The sequence below is a fragment of the Gossypium raimondii genome, chromosome 11 (genome assembly GCF_025698545.1).
Source record: "Gossypium raimondii isolate GPD5lz chromosome 11, ASM2569854v1, whole genome shotgun sequence".
Lineage (NCBI taxonomy): Eukaryota > Viridiplantae > Streptophyta > Magnoliopsida > Malvales > Malvaceae > Gossypium > Gossypium raimondii.
The window spans coordinates 15628995-15654471 of NC_068575.1; the positions used below are offsets into that span (position 1 = coordinate 15628995).

Here is a 25477-nt window from a genome sequence, read left to right on the forward strand (position 1 = left end):
ATGCATATACGTATTTTCACGATCTTCCAATACATACTTATACATTTTTATTTTGTAAATATATACACATATACATACTTTTATTTTTTTATCTTATTTTCATAATTTTTACGTACATATATATACCTATATACAAACATTTTTTGTATATACATATTTTCATATTTTTTATATATTTAACAATTTATATATCTGTATAAATCTAAATACATTTTTTATTATTTTATTTTTTATAAATATATATATACATATTTTGTAAATACATGTACATATTATATATATATATTTTATTATTCTTTTATTTCCATAACTTTTGCATACATGTATATATATGCATTGACATTTCATAATACATATACGTATATAATTTAAAATTAAGGTATGTGTTCCATGCTGTATATTAACATTATGTCATTCCTTTTTAAACAAGAAGTTATATTTTGGTTTCGTCAGTATATCAAAATCATTTTCTCTTGATTCAAGGTTTTTTTTTGAATAAAAGCAATATTCAAAGTTTGGGATTTTCGAGGAAATTGAGCCCTAACGTATTGGGTTCCGATTTTCTTTGCTAATCCTAAATAACCGAGAATATTCTTTATCCAAAATGCATGAGAATAAAAATCATTTTTGGGAACTTAACTTGTTATGTCCTAACGTATTGGGTGTGGCATGTTATTTTCTCAAAATGAAGATTTTCACATAAAATAAAGTGATATTCAAAGTTCGGGGATTATGAAGAATTGTACCCTAACGTATTGGGACTCGATTTCTTTACATGACTTGAGCAATTTATTATCCTTTTTCAAATTCCATCGTTTAAGTTGATTTTAAATTTTTTTTAACCTTCGACACTAAGACATCAAAAAATCAATTTGGTACCGATTTTGGGCGTTACGAGGGTGCTAACCCTTCCTCGTGCGTAATTGACTCCCGAACTCATTTTCTCAAAATTCGTAGACCAAAATAATTTTTAAGGTGAGCCGATCACACCTTAATAAAGGATCGGTGGCGACTCCGGTTTTATTTTTAAAGTCGACAACTAAATTTTTGTTTTCAAAAAGACGGTTTCAACAATTTAATTTGTATAGAAAATTATTTTAACTCTCCTTTCTCTTAAGTCTCCCCCTCTCTTCCTCATTTTAATGTAGAAGAACCTTCGTCATGTTTTTTAGAAACCACCGTTCACCACCGCACCAACCATCACGGGCAGCCATCGACTGTCATCCTTTCTTAATCAAAATTCCAAATTTTGATTATATAAACCCCTTTTTTCGATTCTATTATTAGTTTTCTCTAAATTCACTCGTAACACTATAGATCTACAAAAACATTTTGAAGCTTCCAACCATATTACGTCGTCTTCCACGCTTCAACAGCCACAATTTTCTAATATGTGATTCTCTCTCCTCTCTTTTCCTCCTTTCTGAGTTTTTTTGACACAAATTCGACTGATGCATTAATTAGGGAACGTTAAAAAAAATTACAAATTCTTAAAAATCCACTGTGCCTCTTAATCCTACCATCTGTCACTAGACCATTGCTTCCCATGGGCGATGCCTCGGTATTGCAATTTCCTAAGGCCTGAAAATAGGCGCCTAAATTCTGTAGAAGAAACAAGCAGTCATTTTCCTAAGTAAACTAAAATAAAATGAAACCCTAAATTCTTAACTTTCCCTTACCCTTCTTCTTTGTTATTGCAACATTTAATGTACTTTTGCAAGGGAACTAGTATTTCTCATACAGCGTGCATGGGTCATTTTCTTCCCCCAATTCTTCTAACTCAGAGATTCTATAACAAGTCATCTTTCTTCTCCGAACTCAGCCCATCAAAACATCGTCTCTGCCTCTTCTAACTTCTTCCCTTTTGGTCCTTCAGAACTATAGGTTCAACCTCTAGTGAAGTTTCTTCAATCCAGAAGGTCAGAGAGTCACATCCTCTCCTCTATGTAGTCACTGTGTGTGCCGCTTCGTTTGCTCCACATGGTATGTGACGTAACTCAATGCTCCTAAATCGTCTAGTTTTTTCTTTTATTTCATTTATGATGAGTCCGATAACTGATTTTTCGTTTTCTGGATTTTGTAGTTTTCTTATAAATGTCATTGAATCCCCTTCAACTATTACTTCGCCAAATCCCATTTCATTTGCAAATACAACCCGTTGAAGATATACATATGCTTCTGTAATTGTCGGATCTCGGACGTTTTTTACTAGGTAAACACATGAACCCATTACGAGTCTTAGGTTGTTTTTGATGATTATTCTACAGATTGCTTTGTTGTTTTGTTGTTGAAACGCGGTATCAAATTTTACTTTGACTTGTTCTTCTGTTGGGGGTTCCCAGTGGGCTTCCTTTCTATTGTGCTTGCTTTCTAGTACTTCGTCTAGTATGCTTAGTTTTGTAATATATGTTTTGATAAAACCCATTATGTCACATATCCTCTGCCGAATACGTTCATGGAAAAATTTGTTCCTATTATGCCTTGCCCAGAATAAAACTGTTAGACATGTACATTGATGCATGTTATTGATGTTAAAAGTCTCAGCTAACCATTGTTTCTATTCTTGATTTTCATGTATGGGCGTGGATATCACTTCCATCTGCTGGAGAACTTGTTTTGCAAGATTATAGTCTCGAAAAATATGGTTAACCGATTTGTCTTTTTCACAGCATAGTGGACGTAGAACATCAAACCTCAGCCTGCGGGCCTTTAAGTTACTTAGTGTAGGCAAATAATTATTTGTAATTCTCCATAAGCTGATTCGTACCTTGCCAAGAACTTTTAGGCTCCATAATTTTGTATAATAAGTTTTTGTTAGATCTAGATGTATTGTATTTTCATATCCCAACATGTTTTGTTCCTATGTAATACACCACTTGTAACCACTTTTAGTTATATATTCTAAGACTTGTCTCCCCTCCAGACAATGGTGTCTGGTTGCAAAGAATTCCCCAGGGTGATGGAACAAATCGTCTTGGCTTATTCTTCGGTGAAGAGCCTCCTTAAGATGCCTTCCTTCCACGTAGCCGAGTCACGATCAATTAGTTTTGCAACCAAATCGTACCTCCAATTTATATTCTGAAACTGTAATTTTCCATCTCCAGGATATAGAAGCCACGCATCATTCCAAATATTTACTAATTTTCCATCTCCAGTCCTCCAACCAATGCATGTCTCTAAAATGCTCTGAGCGCCCCATATACTTCTTCAAGTAAATGAAGGGTTAGTTCCTAACTCAACATTCATAAAATCACTTCGTTTGTAGTACTTAGCTTTCATAACCTACGCGAGTAAACTGGTAGGATTGGTAATTAGCTTTCATCTTGCTTTGCGAACAAAGCTTTATTAAACTTCAATAATTCTCTAAAACCAATCCCCCCTTGCACCTTGGGGGTACACAATGACGTCCAACTGCACCAATGAATTCCTTAATTTGTTTTTGAATTTTGCCACAAGAATTTACACATAATATTCTCTAAATCTCGACATAATGAAATTGGTAACTAGAAGCATTGTATAGCATAAATTGGAATGACTTGTAATATTGATTTAACAAAAACTTCTTTCCCTCCTGTAGAAAGATTACAAATACTGAAAGATTACAAATACTCCAATTTTTCACCTTTGTTAAAAAATTATCCTTAATTTCTACAAAAGTGTTGTTCTTTCTCCTTCCCACCATCATCGGTAATCCAAGGTATTTTTTGGGATTATTGGCGTCATGAACTCCTAAATCACTCCCTATTTGATGCTTGACTTCCTCGCTTATGTTAGTACTGAAGTAAATCAATGATTTAACAAAATTCACCAGTTGTCTTGAAATCTTTTCATATTCGTTAACTACTGATTTTATAGCTAAGGCCCCTTTTCTTTATTTCTTTTCCAAATAAGATACTATCATCAGTGAAGAATAAATGGGTTATTGACAACACACCTCTCCCTACTTTTTCCCCTTCAATTTTTCTCTCTCTTTTTGCAATATTGAGAAGTCTTGAGAAACTTTCTGCACAAATGATAAATAGATATGGACTTAAGGGATCTCTTTGCCTTATTTATCTAGTGGGATTGAACTCAACTCCTTTTCCTCCATTGAAAACAACTGAGTATGAAACACTCTTGATACATCACATGATCAATAATACCCACTTGTCATAGAAACTAAGATTTCTCATCATTTTTTCAATAAAATTCCATTCTACCTTGTCATATGCTTTGCTCATGTCTAATTTTAAGGTAAAAAGAACCTGATCCATATCTTTTTTTTCCTTGAAAGAATGCAATAATTCATATGCCACTAGAATGTTATTAGTAATCAGTCTACCTGGCACAAATGCTCATTGTGTTTCCTCAAATGCAATAGCTAAGGGCCTTTCTGAATCTGTTAACTATAGCTTTTGGAATTATTTTTTCTACTACATTGCAAAGGCTAATCAATCTAAATTGACCCATATTTTTTTGCATCAATAATTTAGGGATTAGGATGATATTGGTTCTGTTTATAATGCCTAATACTTTCTGGTTATTCAAAATTTCTAAATAGAAGCTAGTCACATCCTTTCCTACAATATTTCAATATTTTTGAAAAAAGACAGTAGAAAAGCCATCCTAACCTAAAGCCTTTAGAGGAGTCATTGACTTTAACGCATCTAATAATTCTTTTTCTTTAAAACTAGGTTAAAGTTCCTCATTAAGGTATCCAGATATGCAAGGTTGAATTTCCATCCATAAATTATCACAATCTTGCAAGGGTTTTGAAGAGAAAAGATCTTAAAAATATTTTGTCGCTAACTCAAGTAATTCTTTAAACCCTTCCATCCATCTACCATTTTCGTCTTCAAGCCCCTTTACTGTGTTTCTCTTTTTTTGGTAGGATGCAAAATTATGGAAAAATGTTGTATTTCGATCACCTATTCTAAGCCAGTTTGCCCTTACTCGTTGTTCCCAAAAAAATTATCTCTTAATTGCTTCCATATTCAACGCTAGCTTGACTTCTATTATTTCTACTAATCGTTCTTCTTTGGGATTATCTTCATTAAGCTCGGTGTGCCTTTGGTTTAATTCTTCTCTTCTTTTGTGTCGGTTCCCTTTGTTGATCTTGGCTCATTCTTTTAACGAGTTGCCCAACATTGCGAGTTTTCTTCGGAGTTCATCGTTATTTGAATTCCATGCGATCTTCACTTGTTCCTCAAAGTCCTCTTCAAGTACCCATTCTGCGTTGAATCGAAAGGGGAAACCTCTTCTTGCTGCTTTGTCACGTTGGTGCCCCAATGTGTTCATTAGTACTGGGCAGTGGTTCGAGAAGCTATACATTAAATGACACAAAGAGTAACCAGGAAAATGACCCTACCATTCCGGGTTTGCCACTCCTCTATCCAATCTTTCATGTATATTGTTTTCTACTAATCGTCTTTTTTCCCAAGTAAACCATTGGCATGAGAAGCCAAGATCGCTTAATTCATATTTTTCCAGAACTTCTCTAAACGTTGCCATTTGTTTTTCTTCTCTCAACCTTCCCATTTTTTTCTCGAATGAATGCATTATTTCATTAAAATCACCCATAATGAACTATAGGAGCTGACAATCCTCCTTTACTTACATTAACTTATTCCATGAGTCCCTCCTTAGATGCTCTGTTGGAGATCTATAGAAACTGGTAAACCTCCATTCGACCTCTCTGCTTTCTTCTTTGATTTCCATATCACCTCCATTCGACCTCTCTGCTTTCTTCTTTGATTTCCATATCAATGTGAGAATTAGAAAAACGTTTTAGATTTATTCATAAGCTTTCTTTCCACCCTAACAAAAGGACCCCAAGATCTCTCCGCACTTATGTCTATTCCATTTTCATAGCCACACTTTCTCTGAATTTTTTTCCATATTTTTTTAGTTGGCTTTTGTTTCTGTGAGAAAAAAAGAGCTAGGGCTGATACTGTCTCAAAAGATTTTTGAGACGTCTTACTTTCCACAGTTTCCCCAGACCTTGGACACTCTAACTTAGGGTTTTCATTACGATCAGTCAGCCTGCTTACTAGCGGTTTTCGATAAATTATTGTTTAGATCAGTTTCAATACATATTTTTGCGTGTGTCCTTTAGATGGATCATCATTTGCCTTTTCTTCCCTTCTAAGATGCCGATTGGATCCTCTTGCTGGTATTTGTCCTCCCTTTTAGAATGTTATGTTCTAACCTAACATCAAAACCATGTCCAACGGCCTCTCTTCAATAACCCTCTCTTCCATTTGACTTTGTTACTATTTATTTCCCTCTCGTTCTAGGTGTTTGAGCATATGATTTACTATCCATTAGTTTTTTTCCCCTTCACTCATAGATACTTATTCTGCTTTTGAGCATGTTCCTAGGTTCCTCCTGCAACCATCTACTCTCAAAATACACTTTCTTTCTAGGTGATGCCCTTAAAGAAAGATCCCATCCCAGATTCATCTCTTATATCCCTGTCGTTAATCGTAAAGGGAAAAACACTTTCTCCATACCCTAACCTTCTACATAAAAAATAAAATAATGATAACTTTTCGTATTGGAAGGTTGTATAGGTAGATTTGTCATATCTATATTATGTGCTTCCTCCTCTTCAAAGGACTTCACACATCCAATCATACATTTATCTGCATATATTTCTTCACATTTTATGTTATTATTATTGTGTCGTATTCTAGGAAGCGTCTAATGAAATTTCCCAATTGTAATGCCATCTCTTCTAACATCAAGCTAAAGATAGATTGTAAATTTGTATCCAAAAGTCTGAGTAGATAAGAGGAACTTGAACTGGATCCTCTCATCTCTCCAAGCAATGGAAGATAATTAGATGTCTGTTAAAAAACCACAGAATACCATTCGTTACCTCCCCTTAAATCCAGTTCGTTGTAAAATCGTAAGAGGACTCTTTTATCTTTGATTTCTATTATTGAAACTCTTTCAATTGGATGCCATAATTTTACAAGAATAATCTTCATAGATGGGAAGTGGATTGCACTATTTGTTAGAACCTTGCCTACCAAGCACATATTAAATTCATCGTCGCTATCCTCTTCGTCTTCTTGATAGCGACTAAGTCCTCTTCTTCATCGACAATGTTTAAATTTGCCAATTTTTCCTCCATTATCTTGTGTACAGTCTCAATAGCTTTGCTTTTTTCTTTGAATCGAAACCCTAAAATTAAAGATTAAGAGGAAAACCCCAACAACTACTACTATTGGCAAATAAAAACTCCTCAATACCTCTAATTTAAACTCTGGTTATTGATGTGTCAAATAAAAATCCTCCTTTCCTAAGTTAAAAGCCCTAAATCAAGTACCAAAACCTAAAAACCCATGCTTTTTTATCACTAAAAAGAAAATTACCTAAAACCAAAGCAATCATCATGCAATTTTCTTTGTAACATTTCCCAAATGGCTCAAATTATTTTTCATTGCTTTCTTTCTCTTTATTTTTGTAATTTTACTTTGTTGTTGTGTTGAATGATTTCAAGTTTTGTTTTGTTTTATGTTTATTTGATTTCAATGCCCGAAAAAGGGTATTTTAGGATGAAAAAAATAATGTTATTAGGGGAAGAAGCTAGAATAGCCATTCAGCACCACCTCTACCGAATGGTTGTTCAACGATTTTGTGTAATAAAGTAGGAATCAGTCATTCAACGTTTAGAGAATTCAATGAACCAAATAGGTGCTTCAGTGTAGCGTGTGAAATAAAGACGAAACGGAATGACCATTCCATTGAACCAAACATGTTGTTAGTTTCTGGCATGAAACTTTTTGGTAATATAGAGGGAAGTGGTTTCCTCGGTCCAGTTAGGAAGTGTTAGTTCTAGATATTATTAGTTTATGTTCGAATTAGTAGATTTTGTAGAAATATCAAATTAGGACTAATTTGGTTTGATTATTTCCTTATATAATCTCTGTATAAATTACTCCTTTAAATTAGAAGTAAAACACAAAACATTCTCTTACTCTCCCCTCTTATTAACAGGGTTGTGTTTACATCTGATTTCAATTTGCATGTGTCCCAAATACTTCGACTTGCCTCTTAGGTTTTTTTTTCCGAGTAAGTTATACTAGTCACCCAATTATTGATAAGTACTTTTTATTATTCAATTATGAAAAGTTATAAAATTATTACTTAATTATTTTATTTTTTTCCTTTTTAGTCACTCGTTGTTAAATAGTTAATAGAAAGATGACATGATAGTTTTTAAAATTGACAATATAATAAATTGAAACCTTAACATAATAGTTTTAATTTTTGAAAAGCTAGCCCTTAATGTTTACACATTACCTACTTTTATCATTTTTTACATGAAAATATTAAAAGTGGCAAATTGGTGGGTTAGTAGGCTTTCTTGAACTTGAATTTTTCTCAACTTCAGATTTTTTTCAAGCTCGAATTTTCTATGACTTGGGTCCTTTTGGGTTCTGACTTTTTCAACCTTGGATGTTCTCTAATTCTATCAAGTTGGGTTGATCGGGCTTAAACAAATTCAAATAATAAATTATGTTTCAAATGTAATAATCAAATTTACTTTTATGTAATGATAACACTATAAATATAAAACATAAATTTATATTGATGTTTTATTTTAATAAAGATATTTTATGTAACATAAATAAAAAGTGATTATTATATTTAATGTTTATGATTATATAATATATATAAGAATTTTATAAACATAATTACTATTATTATATATGTATATCAATTTGTATGTAATATTTTTTATTTTATTGAGTAATATTCAATTTGTATGTAATATTTTTTATTTTATTGAGTAATATTTTCTCGTATGTTATTGATAGAAGTGCTTGGGTATTTACACATATTGTTACAGATGCTATTACAACTTATGATAGGACCCACTATTTTGTCATGACTCCGCTGCCTCTAGTACTGACATTCTCTACGAACTTTAAGTTTATTGGACACGTGTCTACAGAGCATGCAGTCCTTTCTGTTATTAGGATTGACATTTTAGGTGGACTCCGTACCTATTGAACATGTGTCTGGGTGGCCTGTGAAGCACGTAGCTCCTTTCTATGAGCTCCTTAGGTCCCTGCGAGTTGGATCTGTGGCCTTGCATTATGAGTTGGGTCATTGGCTTTGCCTTGCGACTTGAGTCCGTGAGCTTGCTCTGCAAGCAGGGTTTTCGAGCTCGCTTTGCTGTCCTCTTGTGGCTTGTTTCGTACTTAGTCTTCTAGTGGGACCTATCTAGGTCATGGTTCAAAGACCTGGACCCCTAGTAGGGCTCGAGTTGGTGATTACTGATGTATAGCGACCTAAAACAAATGTAATTTCAAACATTCTTGCTTTTTAAATTTTTTCTTTCTTCTTTTACTCAAGTTATGGTAAGGATTAGAGGAATTGATAATCAAATAGTCCCAGCCCATCCACCGTGAGAATGGCTATCTCTGATTCTAGTGACAGAGAAACTGTATCCCTGCACTACTAAGCAAGAGGAACTGTTAAGAGTCTTGGCCGTTCGGGGAATAAAACTCCTTAATTTTTCGTACGAGTTCTCTATCCTAGAGGGGTCATACCGACTGTGTAAAACCAACGAAGATAGCTTCCTTCTTCCGATTCATGCGCTTGAGGTTGGGTTCCACTTACTATTGCACCCAATTTTCTCCAGTCTGCTCAAGGACTATAAGACTGCACTTGGCCAACTCTTAGACTTTTCTTGGTAGATTTGCATGGCGTACTTCACTGACTATTCTCGGCGTGGTGAGGTTCCCTTGCTAGCCATTTTCCAACATCTATTTAGGGGTTGTACTACTCTCTTCCTCGTAAAAAAGGTGAAGATGATTATTGTGAACCAATGTTCCAATCTTCATCTGAACTAGGGGAAGTATGCCCAAGTTCGTAGTAGACTTGGTAAGAACTTTGGGTTTTAATCAAGTGGTCTTCGTCGAGTTAGGACATGTGTTCATTCCAATTGACTCTCCCCACAAACAAAGTTGTGGCCCAGTTTCAAAGGCTTTGCACTGGGCGCCTCTTGATTTGGAGGATCTTATCATGGCAATGAATGTTTTTTAGTACTACTCGGAGGGTTATAGCCCTAATGGGTAGAGGCTTAGTGATAACGTAGAGGTCACCTGAGAGATGTACATGGCCTCATAAATCTTTTAATGAGTTAGGCTTGATATTGCGGGGTGTCGCAGAGGAGCCAATGAACTTTTTCTATCACTTTTTTTGAAATGAAGCTTTGCCCATTTGCTCTCGTCGAGTAATTACAAAGGGAAGGTGGTAGGCAAAATGTAAATTTGTTAACTGCTCACACTAATCATTAGGTTGTTGATGCAGGGATCAATCATAGCTTTGGGGATAGTTCAAGTGAAACTGATAGTATCTCTCACGAGATCAACGAGGCCATGGATATTGACTCTTTGATAAGTGGTGCTCACAAGAAGCGAAGACTACCGCATGGGCTATACACATTAATTCTACGAGTGAGGAGGAGGGAAGTAGCGTACAGTTGGAGCATCGCAGTAAAAGAAAAGAAGACCCTGTTGGTCCTATTGCTGTTGTGGCTAGATCTCTCAGTCCTCTAGTGGCGAGCTTGCCATTAGTCCCCCTGTTAGCTCACCAATTGCCATAGAGGATACTCCTCTAGTTGTTTCTCGTGTTTCCCCTCATATACCCATTGTCGAAGAAGTACTAGTTGGAAGTGATAAGGGTTCATTTCCATGGCGTAGAGACTTGAGCACGTATGAGTACCTCTACAATCCTATTGATGTGGCCTAAGGATGGAAAGCTTCTATACTAGAGGCTGTGAGGGTAAGCAACACACAAGCACCCCCTACATCAGGCATGTTTTCATCCCTACAGTTCCTGCTTTCTGAGGCTAACATGGTAAGGTTGAAGAATGAAAAGACCCACTAGAGTGAGCTTGTTGAGACTAAGGCAGAGTTGGCCAAAGTTCACGAGATGTATCTTAAGGTGAGGGAAGAAAATGAGGCTATTAATAAACAGAATGGGAATCTTACAGAGCGCCTAGCTGTTGTTGAGATTAAGATGGAGGGGCTAGCCTGCTAGATTGTTGCTGAGAGGCAGAGTAATGAGGCTGTGCAGGTTGAAATAAAAAGGGTCACTACGGAACACAGGACCATTCTCGAGAAAATTATTAGGGAGTGTTAGGAAAAGGTGGAGGCCATTGTGCAGAAGCAATCTGAATCCCTAGAAATGTTCAAAAAGAAAATAGCTGAGAATGTACTGAATTTTATTTTAAAGCTAAAAATGAATATATTGATGCACGCTTAAGTTGCTGGTAGCCCCTTCGATGCTTGCAAAGTGGGCTTCGATACTCTAAATAAGATGGATATGAGCGAGCTGAGCTTTGATGTATTATGTCCCTCGGGTGTTGCGTGAGACTCATTTGTGTCTACCAGGAAGAACTCTCCAGACTTCTACTTAGAGAAGAATCCAACTAAGAGTGAGGAGAATGAGAATATGGTCCCTTCCGCTGAAGATGTTGCCTCTTTTGATAATATTGACCAAGACAATGACGGAGAAGATAATGTTTTCTAGTTTCTTTGTATTTGTTTTTTTTTGTTGTTATTTTTTATAAAATGAATTTTTTTTATTGAAGAAGTCTATTTTTGATAGCCTATTATCGTTGTGTCTTTTGTGAGCTTATTATATTTGTCGCATAGCTATAATGTTATTATAAAGGCTTTAAGTAAAAACCTTTGAAATTTACAAGTTGTGAGTTGTTTAAGACTTAATAACATTGTTAGCTTGGAATATTAATTCGCGAGTAGATTTATACTTGAGAAAATTTCAAAGATAACCAACTGGGGATAAAGTCCACGAGCTATTTCATACTTAAGAGAAATTTGAAAGATAACTAGCTAGGGATGTAGATCCACGAGCAGTTTTATACTTAAGAAAAATTTGAAGGATAACCAGCTGAGGATGTGAATCCGCGAGCTGTTTTATACTTGAGAAACTTTTGAAAGATAACATACTGGGAGTTCAATTTTGGCTAACTATGTTGGATGTTGCGATTTTTATCCTAAGAGCCTTAATATGACAGCTGGGAGCTTAGCTCTCGCTAACTGTGTTGAAGGCTGCGACTTTTATCCTGTGAGCCTTAATATGACAACTAGGGCTTTGCTTTCACTAACTATGTTCGAGGCTGTGGTTTTTATCCTGCGAGCCTTAATACGATTTTTATCAATTGGGAGCTTTGCTTTCGCTAACTGTGTTGGAGGTTGCGATTTTTATCCTGCAAGCCTTAATATGACATAAATGTTGTTAGTGAAAGATTATTCATTCACAGGGTAAGGATTTACACGTAATACTTTTTAAGATGTCGGGCATTCCAAGTTCACGATACAGTCGTGCATCCATTCTCACTAGCTTATATGCTCCGTAACCTATTTTTCTATAACTTCGTATGGCCCTTCCCAATTTGGAGTCATTTTTCCTTGCTATGAAGTGGGTTGACTAGCTTCGGTATTTTTTAAGACAAGATCGCCAACTTGGAACTACTTATTTTTTACCTTGGAATTGTAGTAGCGAGCTACTTGTTGAGTGCGTGTTGTGTTTCTAATTTCAATTGTTTCTCTAAGTTTGTCAATCAGGTCAAGATTGAACCTGATGGCCTCCTAATTAACTTCCTAGTCGAAGTGTTGTGTTCTGTCCAACTTTAAATTGATCTTTGCAGGGGTTATAGCTTTTGCACTGCAGATAAACGAAAAAGTTGTTTCTCCTTTTAAGGTATGAAGTGTAGTTCGCAGGGCCTATAATATTCTAGATAGTTCTTCTAACAAAGTGTCTTTAGCCTCACCAACTTTTTTCTTAAGGGCTGTTAGAATTTTCTTGTTCATTGTTTCCACTTGTCCATTAGTTTGTAGCATTTTCATTGAGCTTTGAGCTAGAGCTATCTGGAGATCAATGCATAATTTTTTAAACTTTCCCTGGAACTATGTACCATTGTTTGTAATAATCATGCAAGGTATCCCAGACCTGCAAATAATCGATTTCCACAGGAAATACTCCATTTGTTTCTCTGTTACAGTTGTCAATGCTTCAACTTCAATCTATTTGGTGAAGTAGTCCACAACCACTACTATAAACTTCTTTTGTGTCGTGGCTATAGGAAACGTGCCTAGGATATCAACCCCCTAAATTACAAATGACCAATGACCTAACATGACTTGAAGAGGATTCCCTGGTTGTCGCTAGACTTTGGCATTTCTTTGGTAGGAATCGCACACGCGAACCAACTATTGTGCGTCTTTCTAAACTGTAGACCAGTAATACCCTTGTATAAAGATTTTTTTGTATAAGCAGTCTACCCCCTTAGTGATCACTGCAAATCCCCCCGTGGATTTCTCGCATAACATATTCAACCTCAAGTGGTGATAAACACTACAGCAATGGATGTGAAAATGGCTTTCTATGTAGTACACCCTCCAAAAAGGTGTACCTATCAAATGTAGGATAAAATACGTTGTCTTAATTCATCGCGTTGTCAGATGAGTTCATTACATGATGGCATTTCTATGAAGTCGGCTAGCATTTGTCCTTTTATTGTCATTCGCGAGGTGAAGTTTATTCCAAATTCAGCAAGTTAAATACTCCACTTCGTTACCCTTCCTAAAGTGCCTACATTGGACATCACTTCCTTCATGGGCTGATTGGTAACTACAATAACTGGATGAGCTTGGAAATACAAGCGTAATTTGCGACCTGTAATTATCAGAGCATAGATACATTTTTCTATTTTTGAGTGCATCAGTTCGCCGTTTTGGAGTACCCTATTGATGTAGTATACCGGGAATTGGTGGGCACCCTCTAACTTGATCAATACTGCTGCGACTATCTCTTCTAAGGTAGCTAAATACAAGTAAAGAGTTTTCCCTACCCAGGTCGATTTCAAAAGTGGAGGTGAGGTCAGATACAGTTTCAATTCATCGAAGGCTGCTTGACATTCTTCGGTCCATGAGAAGGAGGTCCTCAAAGCTTTAAAGAAAGGGAGACACTTGTCTACCATCCTAGAAATGAATCTGTTAAGTGCCACCACTCTGCTTGTGAGGTGTTGTATTTCCTTTATGGTTCACGAAAGAGGCATTTCCATGATGGCTTTGATCTTTTCCAGGTTCACCTCTATTCATCTGTAACACCCTAAATTTGGGGGTTAGAAGATTTGAGGTTTGAAGTAAGGGTCTTTGAGTAGGTCGATTAATTGGGTTAATTTCCACGTTTTAGTGTCAGAATGGGCCTGCTGGTCTAGTGGTTGGTTGAGTGTTAGTATACATCTAGGTCTCGTGTTTGAACCCTTGTGGGGGTTTTAGGGGTATCAATTTTATTTTTAGTTTTGTTTTCAAGTTTAAAAATTTGCTTATTTATATTTATTTAATTTTTAACTAAAATAGGGCCAAAATAATTTTCATGAATAATTTTCATGTTTTTTTCTCTCTCCCTGTTCCTCACGTTAGTGCTTTTCCCTTTTTTCCCTCACACATTTATTTTTATTTTTTTTCCGTTTCTAATCTTTTTGGGTTATTTTGCTAGCCTATTGTATATTTTTTCTTCTTCTTCTTCTTCGAATCAATTTTGGGTCTTGTCGTCGTCCTAGTTGATTGATTGAAATTGTGTGTTTCGTTTGACTGGTGTCGAGATCAAGCAAGTGTTTCTTTTTGTTTTAAAAGAGGAAATGCTTCGATTTTGTTACATTGATTAATCAAATTCCTATAGTATATTTTGTGTTTGCAATTGAGGTTTTTGTTCAGTTTTAGAAAGGCAAAACGATCAGTTCATGGTGGTTGGGGCTTCATTTTAAGGTGTGTTTCTGAACCCGTAGTACTTAGGGATTTCCTTACAGATTAAAATTCACGTTTTCGGCCTGTTTTGGGGGGTTCATGACCACACGGGTGGCCACACGAGCGTGTACTGCACATAGGCGATCCACACGGTCGTGTGGCTAATTTTGGGGATTTTAGTCAATTTTCACATGGGTGTGTGTTTTGGACACATGGTCGTGTCCCGTGGGCACATAGGCGTGTGAGACTTTCACACGGTCGTGTCTACCCTACACCATATTTTAGCACAAATGGACAGAGAGTTACATGGGCTGTCAACACAGCCATGTTCCCCGGACACACGGGCGTGTGCCTCCTTTCACACGAGCGTGTGTCTCCTTCGCATAGGTGTGTAGAGCCCCACACAACTAGGCACTTCCATACGACCGAGGCACATATCCGTGTGGTTCTTTTTTGCAAATAATTGTTTTGTGTCAGATTTTTGATCTGTTTGTGAGTTTATGTGTTCCGACACTCAGCTAGGTCTTAGTAAAGGTGGTTGGAACTCTATTTCGGCTCGGCCATACGTGTTGCTAGTAATCATAACACTAACTTATTTATTTGTGTAAGTGATATTGCCTAGTAATTAAGTACCGTGATATCTGATTCTGAACCTGGTCGTTTGGATATGTGCACCTCTGATTCTGCTTAACTAATATGTGATTGTCTCTAATTGTGTAAATTGATTCTCTAAGCCTGTTTGCATAAATGCATATGCATAAAATTTTGGGTTTGGTTGCGAAGAGAAGGAAGTTTGATCTAATTCTGCAGTTTCAATTGCATTACACATGTACAGCGGTTTATCGCACAGTACGATACATATGTCAGCTCAGCTGCATATTGTAATTTGAGTGGCTTAGTTCCACACATGTTGTGTGTAGGGTTGGATGGATCTTTTGAGGTCCTTTGTAGTGTGCATGGTTGGTTGAGCTTGACTAGCTTATATGTGGTGTGCAGGGTGGTCGGAGATATGTTTGGCTGGATGGGTGGGATTATCTTCTGACTTGTTACATACTGACTACATTTGTTTACATGTTGTTTTTCTGAATGTTGGGGTACTTCTAATGACTTGTATTCGCTAATAAACTCAATCTTGAGTGACTAAGTATTGTGTGTGTTTGCAATTTTGTAAACGCAATTTGTATGACGAAATGAATTTTTGTATGTCTGACCGTTTGATCAAGTTTTCGTGGTAGACCATATATTGCCCCTTAGTTTTCCCCTTTTCAGGTACTCTCATTTTCTGTAGTTGGACTTGGCATGCTGGAGGTCTTGGAGTGATGCATTTTAAATTAGGCTAGGAAAATGTTTCTTCAAATACTTTAATTTGTGAACTTTTTTAGACTGTAAAAAAAATCTATCGGGACTGTGGTACAATTCTAATTTTGGTTTACGTAAATTGTTTTCCTTGGGCTAAAATTTAGAACCTGCAGATCGTTATTTCTAAATGCTTTTGACGTAATTTAAATTCATTGTTTTGAATCCTAAAGGGATAAACGATTTAATTCGTTTTTAGCAAATTGTGTTCATATGAGATTTTAACAACTCATTTTTTAAAATTGTTTTCAGATCACTTCGGTGATCAATGTGACCTCTGGGATTCGGTCTAAACTTCTAGGTCGGGTTTTGGGGCGTTACACCCCCTTTCTGAGATCATTAAGTCAAAAAACCTACCAGCTCGCACTCCAAAGGCACACTTCTCGGGGGTTTAGCTTTATATTGTGAGCCATTATGACTGCGAATGTCTCTGATAGGCTTCGCACATGTTCCCCCTAGATCGATGGAAATGTGCAAGTGTACACAATCGTATCAAGTAATAAAGTGACAAGTAAATGTCGTGTTATCGTACCCACAGAAACTGTAAAAGAAAATTAATTATGAAATGTAAAGTAAAAACTTTGGTGATGGGAAAAATACATTGTTTTGAAGAAGTGGTTTAAAAACTAAAAATTTAACTAAGTAACAAAAATAAAAAGTAAAAATTCTAATGCAGGATTTTAAAAGATGATTTTAATCAATATGATATATTTGTGTTAGATCGATTGCATTCCTTAACTTATAATTACTAAACCCATGTTCATGTTATTACGAATATTTTCACGGCAACTTGGTAATGTGTTAATTATTGCAAATACATATTTACTAAATAAACCAATCCTTTGAACATTTTTCAATGTCAATTCAAATAATTAATCAATCTTCATAAGCACATATAAGATTAAGTGAGGTAACAATATATTTCTATATTGAAACTGTTTAATCACAATAATCTTGCAAGTTATGCAAGGCTAATGTATCGTTTAATACCATTGCTATTTTAACCTCAGCTACCTTAGAAGATTAAACATGTACCAATTAAATATTTTGTCAATTGATTACAATTTCAATATGTTTAATAATTAATTCATTCGTTACCTTACATTTTATAATGCAAGTATAACATAAACATGATTTTGTTTAATTGAACAACTTACCAAGGCCTATAACAACACAAACATGATTTTAATAATTCAAGTGGATAGAATGAAATCAATCTAAGATGAATTAATTTGAGCCATTTTAATTAGAACAAGAACAATAACATAACAATTATTCATATTCATAATCACAACATAACAAGAAAATTAAAGAGAAGGGAACTAGGAAGCAAATCCAGTATTTCTCTAAAGCCAAACTAGTGTGTTCCTCTTCTTCTTTGCTTATTCTGTTGAACCAAGGATTCTACAAAAAATTGAATACTGCTATTCCTAGGTGGAAGAAGGATCTTTTTCAAGAGAAAATCGGCAAGGGAAATGGACAAGAAAATGGGAAAAACAAATAATAGAAAGTGGGTGAAAGAGAGAGAGATGTGTGGGAATGAATTGCGTGTAAAATGATGAAGTGAAGAGGGGTATTTATAAGTGGGAATGACTACTAAAAATAGAAAGTAAATTTCAGCCTCTCCTCTTCCCTTGGTCGGTCCTACATGGTGCAAGTTTGAATGGCTCAAAACTTATTATTTTTAGCTTGGGGCAAAATGTTGAAGGCATGAAAAGTGGAGGGCTTGAACGAAATTTAAGGAAACTTCAAGAGATATTTTTCAATTAATAAAATCAGCTAAATAAGCTGATTGGATCAGCTATAGGGACGGTTTTGGGCTGCCCATTTCCTTGGTAGATCAGTCTTCTTTACTTAGCACAACTAGGCCTCATTTCTTCTTTAGACTTTATATTAATTTTTAACCTTATTAATATTGGATCAAAAGTAATCATAAAATATTTTTAATACATATTTTTGGACTATCCATGGTTGGAAAATATTATTAGCCTTGCTCTTGATCACTTGATGCACAACATTGCCCCAATGATTCAAGCATCTTGAGGTGTCTACCGAGTCAATTTTCACCATTTGTACAAAACTATCGAAAATAAACCAAATTTGTGTAAATTTATTATAAAATTAATTAAAATTCAAATTTTTAATAATTTAAGTTCAAATTAATTATTTTATAATTAAATTATGAATTTCGACAAAAAAAATACTACGAAACTATACGAATTAGGGCTCAAAAGGTGCTGAAAAAGTCTATATATTTTTGTGTTTCTACACCCCAAACTTAATTTATTGCTCATCCCAAGTAATTCACAAATTGTAAAAGAATTTCTCGAAATATATTATTCAAATTAATCTCAATTATCATTATGATAGAAAGAATAGACTAAATGATTTCTCAATAAAGATATGTTAAATTCCTACCAACTAATTTTTATTCCCTCATTTAAGACTAAACCACAATCACTAATTTTAATTTATACCGTCATATGTTGAACATAGCAATTTCTCTCCAATAATGTAGGCAACACAAAAATCTTAATCGAAAGATCTTTTAAATGTGTTGTAACGTGACGAGGCTAGGGGTAAATAAAATATAGATATATTTAGGCTAAAACCCTTAGACTCATCTTGTATCAGACCTTCGGAATAAATACCTTCCAATTCACCAACTCATTTTGCAATTGAGTTCACACATGCTCTTTGTACATCTATTTCTTTTGAGTACATATGCTCTCTTTTTTTCTTTCTTTTCTTTTCTTTTCCTTTTTTTCTTGAGCATATGATTATATGTACTACAATATTTTTTTGAGCATTTGATACTTCTCTTCAACTCCTCCAAACTTATTTTCAGAGAATATTTTTGATAGACTAAGTCTAGTATGTAGGACAATTTAGAGATAATTATGAGAGAAGTGATGGCTTAATATTGCAATGGTTCAAATAAAATCAGGTCATATAGTCTCAAAGTTGAGTTTCAAGGGATAAATATTCTTTAAAGTTGGCTTGAAAGGCTCAAATAGTCCAAACAAAAGTTTGCCTAAGTCATTTTCAAAATTCCATACTTCTTAGGATTTCGCCTCAAGAAATTACTAAGTCAATTCTAAAGACTTAAACTTTCATGCATGCCTAGCTCTCCTAAGGAATTAAAAATTTTATGGTACAATTTACAAACTTCTTTAAAAGTAACATTTCATAATTCAACTAACATAACAATCATTGAGATAATAAAACTTTATTTATACTAAAGTTTCGCATAATTAACAAATATTTCCAATTTTTGAGCAAAATATAACTTATCATAATAATAAGAAAAATGTATCTTGAAAAAAACAATTTCAATTTTTGGTCTCCCTACTTAAGATGAACAATGTCCCCATTGTTAAAAAAATAGAGAAAATGAAAATATAGAAGTTAATAGATACTGTGCACTAGGTAGGATCCAAAAAAAAAAGGGAGGGGAGAGTCAAGTTTGACTACTTAAATACCAAGCTCTTCCTAGATAGATCCAATCCTAGACATTTACATATCTATTGTCACACTTCTTATTTTGTAAATTGCTCAATTTTATTAATGATTTTGACCTCTTATTTTATTATGCAAGAAACAAATTCCTAAAAGAGCTTAAAACTAAAAACTTAAAATATCCTAAAAAGTAATATAAAGTAAAAACAAGACCCCCCCTTTTTATTTATTTGCAGTCCTTTCTGAATATGATCGCCTCGTTCCTTCCTCAACATTGGAGTCTATGGTTTGAGGATAAAGCCTGGAAATTCAAGCACAAAAAAAAACGAGTTATGAAATATATATTTTAAATGCATCTCTAATTGAGTCATCTCATATTTTTTAGTATCTCCAGTAAGCTTGTTGCTGCAATTGCATGTGTTGTAGCATAGCCATTATATCAAACTGTTCACTTTGTCAAATTGTGCTAGATGAAGGGACTCTCGGCGTCGAACTTAAAAAATATGTTAAGGGTGGTTTCAGTTTTGGGCAGGTGGTTGAGTAGCCGATGGTAAGTTTTAGAGTTGAAAGGGGTGGCAGTTTTAAGGACAATTTAGGTGCGGTAGTTGGTGACTTCGAATAAAGATGTTCGGGGTGGTGAGTTAGGGAGTTAAGGGCTGCAACGTTAAGGGGTTAAGTTAGATGCACTATTGGGATACTTAGGAGTGGCGATGAAACAAGGTAAGGGCTATAGGTTTGAGTAGAAAAAGGTTTAATATTTCCCTTCCTAGCAGTGTCTTAAGCCCAATAGAAGCTCCTTTTTGGATCCTAAGCTCCTATACTGAAAGTAAACTAAGAAAAAAACTCAAATAAATTAGTGTCTAGTTTAAAATTTGACCATTTATTTAACAAAACAAATACTTAAATTCTTCGGGCTATTTAGAAAAATATTTTTCGAAAAATTACATTAAATTAAACTCCCAAGAAAGATTAGAAGTGTCATAGATGGTCCCGCTTAAGTCCCAATCATAACCATCCAAGTCTAAGTCTACCATGGTGGTGTCAAATGACCATTTTTCATACCAACCATAACCATCTAGGAAGTAATCACATTCTTTCCCATCAAATTTGTCCAACATCTTATTAAGGAAAGAATACCCAAAATGATCTTTTCTAGTGGCCTTGTTTAACTTCCTATAATTCCTACAAATCCTCCAAATCGAGACTCGAATATATGAAATAATCCATCCAACACCCTTTTTGTGCCTTTCTAAAATCACAAGTGCCTCTTTTTCTTGATTTTTGGTGAACTCAACTGAAATAATGATAGGTAAAGTTGAAGACAGACCCAAATAGTTATATTTCAAATGATGAGACAAAATCTTCAGTTTGAATTCAGCTGGCTCTTCAATCAATGACTTTGGTTGTGTATACTCCTGAGATGATAACTCTAATGATTCGAATGGAACTTCTTGAGTGAATTCCTTCAAATTAGCTTCTAACCAATCTAAGCATTCCTTTTCTTCATCATCACTTGGCGAATCCTTCAGTAGAATATGTTCTAATGGACCGTTTAAAGAATTCTCCAACTATGTTGAAGCCAAAGATTCTATCTTGGAAATAGCAGAGCAGTCTTCAACTATATCTAGGGATTTAGCAGCATCGAAGCCATTAAAGTCACCTCGTCATCAAAGATTTATTTCAACTGAGCATCTTTTTGTTGCTTCTGGAATCATTGAAGATATGGCAGTGGTGGAATCTTAGCTTTAATCGGACAACTCTTTTGTGGAAATTTTTCTGCATCCGACAAGGGTGTTAGATAATTAGAACTAACTGCTTTAAATTTTACCTCATCAAGGATCATCGAATCTAACTTCTGTTGAATAGGAGTTTCAACACTCGGTTGAACTTCCTCTTTGTCTTGAGCTACAACAGGCTCATTTTGAACCTCAACCACATTGGGCTCCAATGTCTTTCCACTTGGAAAAGTGACCGCTTTGCAATGTTCTTTGCTCGAAATTCTTGGATTTTCAGTATCGTTGGGCAAAGCTCCTCGGGGTTTATTTCAAAGTTCATTGGTTACCTGACCCATTTGATTCTCCAGATTTCTTAAAGTGACATCATTCTTAACTATGTATGCCTTCAACAGATTCTCAAGATCACTTGAAGATTCAGTTGGTGGGGGTTATTGCACTTGTTGAGAATATTCTGGCGTATGATTTGGTCGAAATGGCATAGAAGAGTCGCTATGGTTGGCCCATTTATTATTCCATGGAGAAATTGGATGATTTTACCATGAAGAGTTGTAAGAATTTGATTGCAGACCATTCTGATTATGATTTCCCATAAAATATTTTGACTTTTGATTCGATGGGCATTTTTCAAAGAAATGACCATCTCTACCATATTCACAAGAAGTATTCTCGAACTGGTTTGACTACTGACCTGTCAGATTACCATTGAAACCATTAACAGTTATGTTCTTAAGTATAGAAGACATAGAGGATACCTAGGCTGCCAAAGAAGTAAGTGTGTCCGCTTCATGTACTCCTGCTACTCGTCTTTCTAAGGCTGCTCTGTTGGTTGGCCACTGATAGTTATTACTAACAATTCTTTCAATAATCTAGTAAGCATAGTTATAAGTGTCGAAACCATTTTTATTTTGAAAAAACAAAAATTAGTTGTCGATGAAAATTGGAGTCGCCACCAATATTTTTATTAAGGTGTGATTGGATCACCTAAAAAATGACTTTGGTCTACAAGTTTCAGAAAAATGGGTTCGGGAGTCAGTTACGTACGATGAAGGATTAGCACCCTCGTAACGCCCAAAAAACGATACCAAATTGATTAATTAATGTCTTAATGTCGAGAGTTAAAAATACGATCCTTAATTAAATTAAGTTATTCATTAAGACTCTTTCATTTTGGAGAAGAAAATGTCACACCCAATGCGTTAGGGCACGATATTTTATTTCTTCAAGAATGAGTATGTCCAAAAGACTCGGGTAATAAAATTTAAAAGAATATTCAATTGCTTAATATTTATGAAGAAATCGCAACCCAATACATTAGGGCACCATTTTCCAAACTCCTAAACATTGAATATTTCCTTTATTAATTTTTTTTAAAAATCTTTGTCTCGAGAAATCAACATGTCACATCCAATGCATTAGGACACAACATATTAAATTCCCTACAAGAAGCTTTTATTTTGTTTGATTAAAGAGCATTCTCGATAATTAAATTCAATGAAGAAGATTGAAACCCAATACGTTAGGGCTCAATCTTTTCGAAGATTCTAAATTCGAGTATTGCCTTTGTTTTCGAAGCCTTTGAACAAAAATAGTTCTAATGCCTTGATAAAACCAAATATATTTTCTTTTAAAAAAATGATAAAATGTTAATATACAACATAAAACAAATACTTTAATATGAATTATATATGTATATGTATGTACAAAATACGTATATATATAAGTACAATATATATAAATAAATTTGAAAATATGTATATGTACATGTATATATTAAAACATATATATAAGTACACATATAAAAAAGTAGAGGAATGAAATATATAAAACAAAAAACTTATAATAATTTCTAAAACAAATATGTATATATATATTATAAAAAATACATGTATATGTGCATAGATTATAAAATAAGGAAAATGTATATAAATGTATATGTATATACATGTATATAAAAATTATGAAGATAAAATAATAATAAAAATATAAGTAAAATATGTACATGTATATCTTCTACAAAATTTAAAACATATATGCACGTATACATTATAAAAAAATATGTATGAATGTACATGGAAATAATTATAATAATAATAATAATAATAATAATAATAATAATAATAATAATAAAAAACAAATTGTAAAACTGACTAAATAATCAATAAAACTAAAACAACAGGAAATAAATGAAATTTAAGCAAAATGGTGGGTCAAATCGCGACACGCGAATTACATGGGGGGCCAAATCAGAAATAATCCGCCTGCCCAAAACGGTGCGCAGCGATGTGGACTAAAATGCCACGCAGGTAAAATATTTGGGCCAAATTAAAAAAATGGGTTTGATTAAAGCGCGTCGCAAAAAGGGCGGTCTAATTGCGCAAATTCCCCATTTAAAGCCAGAACTCGCAGACCCTGCTTTCGAGTCGGGTCAAAGCGCGGATCTGCCTTAGTAAAGCGACATCGTTTTGGTGTCTTATTTTAACCCCCCTTTTTTAAGAAAACCTCATTTGTAGCCAAACAAATTAAATAACTAAAAACTCAAAACTCCTTATTCTGTCTGCTAGAGTTTTACACCCTGTCTCAGCCGCCGCCGTTTCACCACTCTTCCGTCACGGCTCCACCACAATCGGTGACTGGAGGCACGCCAAGCTATTTTTTTAAACCCCTCTTAGCAGATTCGAGGACAAAGGTAAGCCTTTCCGTCTTTTCTTTTTATTGTAAAAAAAACATGAAATATCGACCAAAACAGAGAGAATGAGACTTGAAAAATGAAAAAAAACCTTCCCAAAATCGTATTCTGATTTTTTGGTGAGTTTTAATATCCTTCAATACAATATTTTCCTTCTCCCCTTTTCTGTTGATGTTTGTAAATAAAAAATAGAAAATAAATGAAACAAAAACAGAAAATAGATCATAACAGATGCGATTCACCTTTTAATCCTTGATTCTATTTTCTTTATTTCATATATGTTCTCTCCCCCCTTTTTACAATGTTTTGAGTTTGCTTCTATAGCAATCATGAAACAAGAAAGGTAAAAATGAAATCTTCTAGTATCTTGCTTGATTCGTGATTTCAAAGATTTTCTTGCCATATTCTGTCTTGTTTCTTTTCTTGTTGTGCAGGTACGATCGAGGATGCGGCTCGTGCGGGCTAGGCTGCGGCGCTTTGAAGATTTCCTTAGAAACCCTAGGGTTTCTGACTATTGTTTTGGGCCTAGTTAATTTTGGGCCTCTGTTTGGTTTGGGCCTCATAGGCCCGTTTGTAATTTGGGCGCTTTTGACCCGGGGCAAAATAGGGTATTACAATAAGAATTAGAAAGAAGGGCTCCATTTGCAGAAGAATCCACCATTATTCTAGTATGAATATTGAGACCAATATAGAAAGTCTCCATTTGAATGTAGTAAAGAATGCCATGATGAGGGCACTTTAGTAATAACTCATTAAACCTCTCCCTTGCCTCATATAAAGATTCTTTGTCAAGTTGCTGAAATGGAGTGATTTCATTTCGGAGCTTGGCGGTCAGAGATGGAGGAAAGTATTTCATTAAGAAACATTCAACCAACTCTTGCCATGTAGTTATAGAACCTGACGGTAGGGAGTTCAACCACGCTCGTGCGCTATCTCTTAAGGAGTATGGAAATAATCTCAGTCTCGAGGCATCCTAGGTCTCCCCTACTAGTTTAAATGAGTCACTCACTTCCATGAATAGTCGAAAATGAAGATCTGGATCTTCAGTAGGCATCCCACTAAATTGATTCATATTTTGCAACATTTGGAACATGACTGGCTTTAGCTCGAATTACAGTGCCTCAATTTCGGGTCTCAAAATACTCGGATTGAGCTTGCTGAAGAGAGTAATGACATATTGTTGAATGGTGCAGTTTCTATCATCGACAACAATGATTGGATTGTGAGTATTATAAGCGAATGCTCCTCCTTGATTTTGGTTTTGATTTTCGAAATTCATCTCTCCGATCCTTCTTCAGTTCGCATGTCTTCTCCTTTGTCTGAAAGTCCTTTCAATTTCAAGGTCTATGGGGAGCAAGTCAGTAATTTGGTCAATACTCATAACACCTGAAACAAACACAAAATAAATAATGGAATTAAATTTTAACAGAAAAAAGACCAAAATGCAAAATTAACAATTTCACAAA

At 34.8% G+C, this 25477-nt stretch overlaps 1 non-coding gene across 1 annotated transcript; it reads left to right on the top strand.

Moving 5' to 3' along the window:
* The first annotated feature begins 24730 nt into the window (after positions 1-24730).
* On the top strand, positions 24731-24837 carry LOC128035195 (small nucleolar RNA R71). The gene has a single exon (XR_008191596.1). It is a non-coding gene; the product is annotated as a small nucleolar RNA R71 (small nucleolar RNA).
* Positions 24838-25477: the final 640 nt, after the last annotated feature.